The following is an 11,723-nucleotide window of genomic DNA, read 5'->3' on the forward strand; positions in this document are numbered from 1 at the left end:
TATGATTCTGGTACCAAATCAGCGTCGGAGTTTCAAACAGATGAACCTTTATTCCCATTTATCAATATTAACATTAATTCTTGGTGGATCTTACATGTAACATATTGTTTGTTGAGATGCATATTGGCTGAGGATTTGTGGCTGACTTCCAATCTATGGCTGTTTGACCTCCTGATGTTGTATTAGGTTGATTAAACATTGTCTTATAATAAGAATGTTAAAAAAAAAATTAGGAGTAAAAAAATTTATTGTAATTTTTAGAAAAAGAAAATGATAAAGTTTGCATTTCAAGCTTGTTTTAGCATTTTAGCATTACCAATTATAAACATTAGCAAAGTTCTGAACTTTGAATCTCAGTTCAAAGTTTTGAACTATACCTGGTGAAGTCTTAACGCATTTTGCTCTGTTGCAATCTAGTAGAACCGTAGACATATCATAGAAAATGCATTTTTCTTTAAAATAGTTTCCTACATCTCTGTTCTGCCTCCAACTTCCTTTTAAAACACACAGCCTGTGCTAAAAATAACAAATACTGAGCCTTCTTCTGTCAGTAGCATAAAACACACTGAAGAGTGTTGTCACTACCACCTGATATCGCAGTATCGATTGGAAATGCCAACCAATCAGTCTTTGATCTGTACCGTTCAAGCTGAAAATCTGCCAGTTGTTGCTAAGTGTGTTATCTTGTTTCTGTGTAAATTTCTGTTTAACAATAACTACCTAAGACAGGGTTGCAATAATAACAGGCAGAGATAGGATGTGGCTTTCTGTACAATGGTAATGAAACGTCCTATAGCTCAGTAGGTCTGCTTTCATACTTACTAATAATGCATAATGAACACATAATCAGGCTTGCAAACATATTGGCTTAAGTTATTGATCACAAATTAAATATGCAGTACCTATTCAAAAGTCAAAGGCTAGCATGAAGCATTACGGCTGCAATGTAATGTCAGTCTTTTCCTTCTAGCAATCAGTTAGTTAAAATCAACAAAAAATGTCTTAGAAAGATCTTATTCAGAAAATGCCTGTATTTTCTATTTTTCAATAAAGTTTCTTTTATTCATTTGAGTATTTGGAGATATCTGGTTACTTGAAAACATTTGGAGCTTGTCTTAAGTGACCTTGAAACAATGTTTGTCTCCCTCTGTGAATTTTTGGGAAGTTTTCCCAACTTGTAAGAGCTCACTATGCACAAGACCTGAGGAATGCTGGTTTTGAATGATAATCAGATTTGACAGATGTCAGCGGGTGAGGACTGGGGAAGGCATTCAACCCACTTTTCAGCTTTTAGGGGGGCCTAGAATGTAAACACAGCTGAAAAAACATGTTAAAGAGGGTGGGAAGATCAGGGGTCTGGCTGGGAGTCGAGTAGTCGCAACAAGTCAACGATACGCAGCAGAGCAGCTCTCTCACATGCATGATCCACTCTGAATGCAGGCTACACTAGTGTGAAAAAGTGTTTTTAATTTTTATATATCCAATATGATACTAAAGAGGATTTGTATGCTAAATAAACTCTTAAGTTTACAAAGTCACAAACCTTTCTTTATGCAAACAAGGCAGATAATTCATAAGCAATTTTACAGTTGTACATGTCTTAACAGTGTTTCATTGAGTCCAATTAAGATTGTGATGCCCCGGGGCATCACAGCAACTCCATGCTGCTAAAAAAAACATCCATTTTACACTGTTGCCTAAGTTTGTGTGGGAATCACAATTTGTTGCATGCAGTATTAGGCTGAAGATTGAGAAACAAATCACTTTGCAGTGACTTGACTCGTGATTAGCTAAATTTCTGGCTTGTTTTTCCAACTTCACTGTTGTGCTTTATGAACAAAAATGAAATACGACGACGATAAAGCAGTCAGTCCTGTCCTGAATCTGGATTATGAAGTAAACAATATACTTTACGCAAAAAAAATGTTTGTAGAAAGTTGGATCTTATGGCTGCAGTTGGTTTGAAAACCACAGAAGGATCCACCGCTTGACGTATTAAAACATTTTTCACGAACTAAAGTCTCTCCTTAGACGTCATGAAGTTGTCAGATTTTCTTAGTAAAATTAATAATTTACAATAATCGATTAATAATCTGAAAATGAGCAGATGGATTAATTAAAACATGATCACTGGCAGTGGTCGGCCCGGCTCATTTGCCAGCTGTTTCCATCAATATTACTGGTACTTCCACAACTTCTTTCATCTCTACTTTAAGCTCCGTCTTGCTTTAAGTCCAAATTGTCTCTCCATTTTCAAAGCCTGAGCCGCACAGGCCAGGCCAGAGGCTGAACAGCTGAAACATCAGTCTTGTTAAAGAGACCGCCAAGACGAAGCTGAATTAACAACAAAACAATTGGTGGGAAGACCAAAAGACATAGTGGAGATCGAGTTTAAAGTCACTGGGCAAACTGGTGGATAATAAATTGGAAAATCAGATTACATGGCAGCATTGTGAGGTAAGGAATACTATCTATAAAAACACTTTCTGTATTTTCCCTGGTTTGATCCAATTCCAAGTCTTTGAGGTGTTGATTGATACACTGTTCGATATTTTCCAACAGGACAGAAATGCACAACACTGCAAAAGAAAAAAGGAAAGAAAGATTGTGTTCATAAGTCCATGAGAATCAATGACAACTGATCTTGAAACTGAGTTTTAGCTGATGTCTTATACATTAATCCAGTCATAACACTGATGTTCTCAGTCTTGCACTCGTTCTGGTCCTCACATTACTGTGATCATTAGTCCTTCATCACCATCCTTAATTCTAATGGTAGCCATTAGCTTTAGACACAAATAAAGTGATGTGACAGTTTAAGAAATATTGGATGTGCCCTTTGTCTTGAATATTTCATGTATTATGGATGAAGAGTCAAAATCTTCCACTGAGTCAGGAAGCACTGCTTTCTGCCATGACGTCACCACCTTGTCTCAATAACTAAGAATCAAATTACTTTCTGGAGAGGAAAGTTTTACTTTTCTTTGAATGCCTCAAAGTTTTAAAGAGAATTATTAACTGAATTAATCAGTTTGTGACGTGACTCTTCATAAGTGCAGACGAAGTGTCTGCATAGTGTTGTGTGAGATTAGCATCGTAAGGCTATTTCTTCGAAAGTTTAGTAGCAGTCGTGTAGTTTTGTAGCAGCGCAGTAATATGGAGTACATTAAATTGTGACAAATTTTCTCAAATCGATACTTTCCACAAATCAAAACTGTCAGATGACACCTGCTTTAGCTAAAGCTAAAGGCTTTGCTTCTGCAAATCTTTAGCTGAAACAGGTTTTTAGTATTATTTAGTTGTGCTAAATAATGTAGGTAACATTTCAGTGGTTACTATATTGAGGTTATTAATTAATGAAACCAGTAATAAACTGGAACAACTGTGGGTTTATTTATAAATTAGAATGAATTGAGCCTGCTTTAGCTGAAGCAGGTCTTTAGCTAAATAATGTTTCAGCATTATTTAGCTAAAGACCTGCTTTAGGATTATGTAGCTTGGTTAAATGAAGCGTTAGCAGTATTTAGCTAAAGTAGGTATCTTCCTATGTTACTAAAACACAAGGCAGACATGAAATGATGAGGGTGTAGATAACATGTCAGTGGTTACTGCATGGAAGTTATTAATTCGTGAAGCCAGTAATAAACTGGAACAACTGTGGGTTTATTTATAAACTAGAATGAACTGAGCAAGTCTTTTCAGGAAAATGTGTTTATTTTTACATCATCTATAGGCTCTGAGTAAGGAACAGCCAAGCTCCAAACATAAAACATTAGCAGTTATTTTATTGATGAAACGGAGCATGGTTGCGTGTGTGGGAAAGAATGTCCTTATGTTGGGAGCCTTGACTAAGGACTTGAGAGAGCCATGACAGGAATGATGACCTTTTCTCATGCAGTGGCACATTCCTACCATAACTAAAGTGAAATGGACTCAGGGTAACTAAAGCATGCAACATGGAGACACAACTTAGTGGAATTTATGGGAAACTTCCACCCACTGCTGGTCAAACGCTCTTATCCACCAAGGACCAAATTCCATCTAGAAAGTTTAAGAAAATAATCCAAGGTCAGGAGGATGGGGTAACACAGAGGAGAAGTTCAAGAAGAAAGAGAAGCTAAATCAACAGTTTTCTGGAAGTCATCCAGTGGTCATTGCTTTGTTTACATTTTTGTGCATCATTTGTAGAAATCATCATCCCACCTGTAATTATCCAATTACTGTGGTGGTTGGGAAGCGTGTGCATAGCGTACAGCGCAGCATCCACACATCCACTTCCCTGAAATAGTAGTTGCAGGAAAAGGAGCAGAGCTGGCCCACAGATCATTTTATATTGATGTCTCAGACATCTGTGACTCTTTGTGAAATCCATTTCTGCTCTCTGATGGGAACTCCAACAGCTGCTAGCTCGCACACTCCACTTAGCAGGACAAACACAAGGGGTTTTTGAGTTGGATGGGGGGGTGAAACACAGGAGTATGATATGACTACGTGCTCTAGACGCCTACTAATTTATTGATCTCTGCTGATTTTAACACAATAGGCTTCAAGGACATAATGGGTCGAGCCTTTTTCTCCTCTTTCACACTTTTTGCTGCTATGGTACAATTCAATTAAGTCCCATAAAGCGGGTCCTAATGGGAAAACTGTACATGATTTACTCCTCAAATGAGAAGGCAAGGGCACTTTCAGGAGCAGAACCGGAGTGGTAACTCGAGAGGTAAAAAGCACAGGACACATTCCTGTCCGTTCGTCACTGACAATTACAAAGGCGAAACACAGCGATCGATAAACAGAGGAACTTTACGAGCATCCATGAGTCAAAGAAGTGATGGATCTACACACACGCTGTTTACCGTCAGTCAATAGACATTGACTTTCACAGTGCTCTAAACCTCCACTGGGACTGAGGAGCACTTGGCCTCGGATTGCGCCGGCCATCTAAACGCAACATTTAAACATTGGTAGAGGACATTTAGCCTGGAGATGAACTGACCAAGCTTCACTGGTTTACTTTAAACTCTGACCTGCCAGTTGTGACTTAAGATAAGGCAATTTTGTTTGTAACTATTCATTTGAACTTTATTTAATCTTTGATCATGACAAAAAAGAAAACACTGCAGGTTTCTTGATAAAGGCAGCGGTTTTAACCCAACACAAAATGAATGGAGTAGAAGATTATCACCGTTTATGCACTGCAGAATGAAAGTACAATGATACGTTTTAAAAAGCTAGTGTCTGCTGAAAAGACACAGGGTTGTTGATCATGACTCGTGTGATGAGAAAAAAGTGTTTCAACACCAGTTTTGTGGAATACACTCATTTCAATACATTTGAAAAACCATCTCACTTCGGCATGTTTCATGACAGAAGTTAAAATCTTATATGGATAAAAAAAGATAAACTTTTGTTGAAATACTTTCAGTACCCAGTTTACCTCCTGAAGTCTCACTCTCTCTCACTCTCTTGCAGCTTGAGTGGACCACAAAAATGTCTCAAAAACAAACTTTCTTTTTAAATATCTTCTCACACCTCTGTACATCCTGTCTTCCTTTTTAAAACACCCTACTGACAGTAAACATAGTTCAATTTCAGTGACAAGCCGGTAGTTTGTTGAATCCACTGTATAGAAAAAAAAATAGGATTTTAAGTTTATGACTGTTTACTTTTCAAAGAATATCTTAAAAAATAAAAATAAAAACAGCACAAAAACAAGCTCAGCAAGTTCAAAACTTTGATTTTGATGGCCAACAGATTGTTGCACCAATATTTATGCCTCGAACGTTTTTAATTTCAATCTGAAGACAGCAGTCATTTTTTATCAACTTTTAAAAAACATGTTGCATATATAGTTAAATATTTTTTTTTCTTGTGAAAGTAATCTAACCTATTATCAAAGCAAACATGAGAAAAAAAACTTTAGCCTATTGTGGAAACACCAGAAAATAGTTTATCCACTATTGGCTGTTTTATGATTGTTAGAGGTCATGTCAGAAGCATTACTATACTACTCATCTGTTCCAAGTTCATTCAATGCACAGTAAGCTGTACATCTAATATGATTACTAATATAAAAAAGCCACAGGAAAAACAACTTCTTTGCAGAAACTAAGGATTTTACTGCCATCCGTTTCTAAATACCAAATAAATCTCAGTCTAGCGTGTTTCATAATGTTGGAACACTGAAAGTTTCCCGACATAACAAAATGCAGAAACAGTAACATATTGTGCTGAAACCCTTTCCTCCTGAAGCATTTTCACTAAAACTGCAGTGATTCCCGTAACTATGCAAGAAAAAAAAAATCAGACGACACACATGGAAATACAAAAAACGTTTACCGGAAAATATTCAGCTCTCCCTTTTTCTGGTTTTCAGATAGAAACTGCACATCTTAATATAAATCAAAGTCAGTCTCGTTTTATCAAAAGATAAGGAAGCGGAACATTTCTGTTAATTTCACTCAGCTATTTTTCATCACAAAACATCCAATCTTGTGTATTTTAAAACACAAGATTAGATGTTAAACTTTGCAGACTGACACCAAAGTCAAACTCATCAGCTGGCAGCAAGGACAGAAACTGAAGCACACACTGCTGCCCTCCAGTCTACCTGGAAAACCATGACTAAACAAGTGTTGTGTAAACAAGTGGGAATGTTTCTGGTATCACGGCGTGTGCAAGGTATCGTAATGACTAACACATCAACAAGTCTGTCTAGGAAAGTTCCACCACGAGTTATGATTTAAGACAACAGCACTTCTTTATGCGTCTTGTCGTATTGTGTAGACTGATTTATATGTATGACCCAGCATGGCATCCTAACCCGCTAAAGGAGAGGGGGGAAAAAGAGAAATCTATAACAAAAGTCCAAGAAAAGCCTGTGGGATTACAGTCATTTTTTTATGTACAGCAGAGAAAAAAAACAGGAAGCACTTATGTAAAACTGTCATGCCTGAAGAGATTACACAACAAAGGGATGCAGCAGCCCCGCTGTGATAATTGTTTACCCAGTGAATGATGACAGCTCGGTAATAAAAGGCAGCAGAAAGTGCGACTCGGCTCACCTGCCAGGCGCCGGCTTCCCGTTTCCTCTGAGGCTGAGCGTATCAGCGCCTTGCTGCTTCAGACAAATTCCTCAGTGCATCTTCCGTCTGCACGCGTTTTTTTTTTTTCCTGCAGAAGAACAAGATGGTTAAAAACGAAAGGATTTATCTTGTGCAACGAAAACTGGCAGGAAAACGTTCTCGTTTGAAATAAAAGCAGACATTTTTACACCATATGACCACTGAAAACATTGAAGCAACTTGTTGACGACGTAAACTTGAAAGAAAAAAAAAGATGACAACAAAAGTTGTAAGCTCTCATGCTTACAGCTCGAGTTTAGCAGATTCGTAGACATGAACTGATTTCCAGCTTGATCGGCCCGATAATTTGAAACTTAAAAACCTGATCTTTCCATTCAAATGCCACTGACGCGTGGGCATTTATTATATTGTCATTTTGATACCATTTTCAAATAATATAGTGATAATAATGTGAGTTAGCGCTCTCTCAAACACTAGACTGGAACTGAAAGACATTTTGAATATCCAGCAACTGAAAATAAAATTGCTCTTGAAAAAATATTAATTATCAGAATAGTAATTAACTTATTATGCGATTAATTGACTAACTGTTTATTGTGACAGGCTTATCAAATTTCAACATCGGTCCAGATTTTCATATCCTATACTGACAGTACCTTTAGTCTTGCATCTGATGATTACTTCTAGAAGAGGAAGTAGCAGAGGATAAAGGTTATAAATATAAACCACAGCTATGACGCTCTCTCACTCATCGGAAGTGATAAAAATACTGAGGTTTTCGCAGTGTAAGATGGACCATAAGCAAATAATAAACAGGTATCTTCTCATAGTAAGCAGCAAAATCATCACACATCTTCTTGGCATCGTGTGACAACAAGTCTAGACATAAAATAATTAATGTGATCTCCTTGCGGTCAGCGCGTCTCCTGGAGGACCCGACACGAGAACGCGTCTCAGAACAAAACAAAAACAAAAACGTGGCTCCCTCCTTGATGATGCACGATAACAATCACAACAGCGAAAGACAAAAGAGGCCGGAGTGAATTAATAACGCCGGCAGACACTAACGAGCAATTCCCGACCTTTCCTCCAACAACGGGCGTCACGTCCCACTTCTCATTAAAAGCAGTGAGTCAACAGAAATTAGACAAGAACCACTCCCCCCCTTAAATTCATCCCTGCGGGCGTGACATGCTGGTTTCACCCTCTTACCCCGCAGTCTGGCTCAGGCAAGAAAACAAGCTATATAAGGAAATGTTAGTGTTGAGTTCAGCTTGTGGTTCTAAACTATTAGAAGTTAAGGGCCTGGAGGAGGGGAGGCTGTTTATACCGAAAGGTTTTATTATTATTTAGTGCTCTAAGAGGGTGCACTTGATAACATGATTTCATATTTAAGCACATAATCCAACCCAAATACTGGTTTCTTGTGCTCACAGTTGGTCAAAGGAGGTGAAATCAAGTTAATATTTGATTTTGTAAGTTTTTTTTACGTCAGTGTTTCTATGAAATAATCCCCGGATGGTAATAATAATCCTTACATGTCTGAAGCTCAAGCCAGACATTACTTACATAATGTGATACAGATGAAGACAATAGAGTTAAAATGCTCTTAGGTTAAAGTGCAGTAATCGGTCTGAAGTGCCCTGAGCATGAAATGAAAAAAAAAAAAAAAGGATCCAGGTCAAGCCTCCCCTGGGTTTTCGTTTACTCTTGGGTTTTTAGAGCTGACCACTTCCTTCCTCCCGCTCTAATTGGCACAGCACCGCAGTTTCTTCTTCTTTTTCGAACAGACGGGTAGTCAAAACATTTCCATGTGTCTGTGTTTGACACACAGCTACCGTGATGCAAACAGTTGTTCCTGCAGGGCCTTAGACTTCACAGACTGCGGTTAGGATGATGCGGCGGACATCTTTTATGTATAAAGCTGAAAAAATATCAGGTCTGGATCCAACCTGGCAATGCGCTGTAATCGGACGTTACGATTTCATATGCCGTCAAAGTGAGCTTTGGGCGCTGCGTATGTGTGGCAAGGCATTTGATGTTAAACTGAAGCAAATACCGAGATCCCCATGAGAAGAAGGAAGAAAAAAATAAAAAACACATGTCAAGCTCAACACAACCTGGATCAAAGACTTTGCATTATGCTAACCCCCGAAACCACATGTGATATTACAGGATTTGACTGGGAAACACAGAAAAGTTTCAGAGATTCTCGTCATACCAGACTGGCCAAGGCAAAGAAATTTGATTCAAAGGCGTTTAAGGCCTTGCTGTCTGCTGTTCTCAGGTTCTAAATTCAATTGCTCATTTCTTAATAGAAAAGTTTCTTTTGACTACTTACATTTTAACAGCGAAAGCAGAATTTTAATCTGAACCTTCAATAATGTTTAAATACCAGATGGATGGATTCAACATTTAGTTAATGGGACAGGAATCAAAAAGAAATATGTTTTCTGTGTGTGTGTATATATATATATATATATATATATATATATATATATATATTTTTTTTTTTTTTTTTTTTTTAAACCTTGATCCATGCCAACCCAAACCTAGATAAAAGCCCAAATCAATTTCCATATATTTTGAGTGTAGGAACCCTCTATTCTTTCCTATGAAAATATATGGAATCACTTGTCCTCCAAAAGGAGCAACATTATTTCTTTAGACCAATTTTCTACATCTTCAAATTTCATTATTGTGAGAGCATTAAGCAGAGTTGCCTTGAGCATTGAACTGGTTTAAATGCACATACGTTTGTCCCACTGAGGTATGTGTGAAGGGTGCATTCACAATCCCCTTTAATCTAACTCTAGCTTATTTGTCTAGAATCTCCAGTTTGTTTGGTGAGGTGTGAATGTGCAATCAAACTCTGATGAGGACCAAAAAAGCGAACTCTGGTCCGCCTAAAAACCGAGATCTCCATTTGATTGAAGTAAACTCTGATGCGGTTCAAATGCATATGCGAATGCCATCAGATAGGGCACCGCTCCAAAAGCAGGAAGTGAACTATAGTGTAGGGCGTTCTGGGAAAATACAACCAAAACAAAAGCACAAGTCTTATTTATTTTTATGTTAGTGGGAAAAATAATTATTTTATCAAGGGTAAAAGAGAAATCCTCCAACTGGTAAAATCTGACACCACTCCATTTTTCTTTACATGTCATGAAAACTTAAGTTGTGCTCATGTCTTCTTCAGAGGTTTTAATGTCGTTTCCTTCAGTGTTCTTTTTGTGCACCTCCACCACAGGCGAGGGGATGTACAGAGTTTTTAACATTTGGTTTGTTTGACACAGTGCAATTTGAAAGTGAGCCACACCAGCTGAAAATGGAAGACATGTTGCAACTTTGGTCCCCAACAGAACCGAGTCTATCAGTTGTGAAAACAGTATTCATTACCATTTCATCTAAATGATACAGGAGGCCAGAGGATCGGCAGCTAGCTGATCCACACTGGATTTAGGCCAAACTTTTGTTCCCAACACATCTGGAAACTGACATCCAGATAATTTGCTGATAATCTGGAAAAGAAATACATATAATACCTTCACTCCAAGCCAATGACAGCAAAAGCAAGTTACTATTTTCCCAAAGATTACATCACAAGTGCAATATCTGGCAAGTAGAATCTGGCATGTGATTGAATTGCTGCAATCATTGTGAAAGAAAGAACATAAAACGTCCAATAAAGGGGAGTGAGGTCGAGTAGCACATTAACGATGTCATAATGCATCTGAAGCCAGAGTGGACATCGTATCGGATTTGATCATAGAGGCAAGGTTTTGCATCGCTTTCACATGACATCAGGCACTATATTTAAAACTGATTCTGGAAGACAGAAGGGGGAGTGTGACATGCTAAAACCTCTTTAAAGCCACAGGCGTTGCAACGTATTGCTTCCCCCCAGTTGTATTTATACATTTTCTCTCTGCATACTTCGCGATTGCCTCCACAACTTTCTTTCAGTCGTCTCAGTAGGCGTGCAGTTGAAACGTTGGGGTGGGCAGCTGGCTCTACATCTGACGCATTCGAGGACAAAAGGGAAACTCCAGATTGTCGTGGTGAGGGCAGCCACCCGTGGCACCGCTCACTGGGGTTCTGGTTGTTTATGGTCGGCACTAATTGCAGGTCAGCAAACTCGCTGAGCTCCAGTAACTCCAGCCGGTACAAAAGTAACTGAGGACTGTGGCACTTTTCTCAAGTAAATAGAGAAACTGTGTCGGGATGAAAACCAACAAGATGTCTCTTTGAAATCTGTGCTGTAAAGGAATGCTCGACACAAACATAGCAGCCCACATAAACACTTAAAAAGTTTTAACTTGCATAAAGAGACTGAAATTAACATTTTATCCAGTTCCAACCACATCCTTACTTTTTTCCTCTTCACAACTATGGCATTTGTGTTGGTGTATCACAGAAAAAAACTATATACAAAAAGCACACTCTTCCCTTTGCTTTGTGTTGCCTTGAATCATGTCCATGGTTTTTTCCAATGTAAAGTATATGGTCTAATTATTGATCAAAAGCTACAGTTTAAGTTAGTCTGTGTTGGTTCTACCATCTCAATATCTAAGTAACAAACCTACTTAATCCGTCTTTTGAAAAACGCTGCTCTCATGTGACCTCTTTGCAGAGCCA

The 11,723-nt window shown here is 38.2% G+C and overlaps 1 protein-coding gene across 2 annotated transcripts in view; it reads right to left on the reverse strand.

Moving 5' to 3' along the window:
• Positions 1–9,533, reverse strand: part of peak1 (pseudopodium-enriched atypical kinase 1) — an 82,346-nt gene extending 72,813 nt beyond the window's left edge. For both annotated transcript variants that reach the window (XM_088006515.1, XM_088006514.1), the window contains exon 1: positions 7,065–9,533. The gene's annotated coding sequence lies outside the window, so the exon portion shown is untranslated. The remainder of the gene's footprint in view (positions 1–7,064) is intronic.
• Positions 9,534–11,723: the final 2,190 nt, after the last annotated feature.

Source organism: Poecilia mexicana, unplaced genomic scaffold (genome assembly GCF_051168715.1).
Source record: "Poecilia mexicana isolate PSO_F unplaced genomic scaffold, ASM5116871v1 scaffold_6, whole genome shotgun sequence".
In the NCBI taxonomy this organism is placed as follows: domain Eukaryota; kingdom Metazoa; phylum Chordata; class Actinopteri; order Cyprinodontiformes; family Poeciliidae; genus Poecilia; species Poecilia mexicana.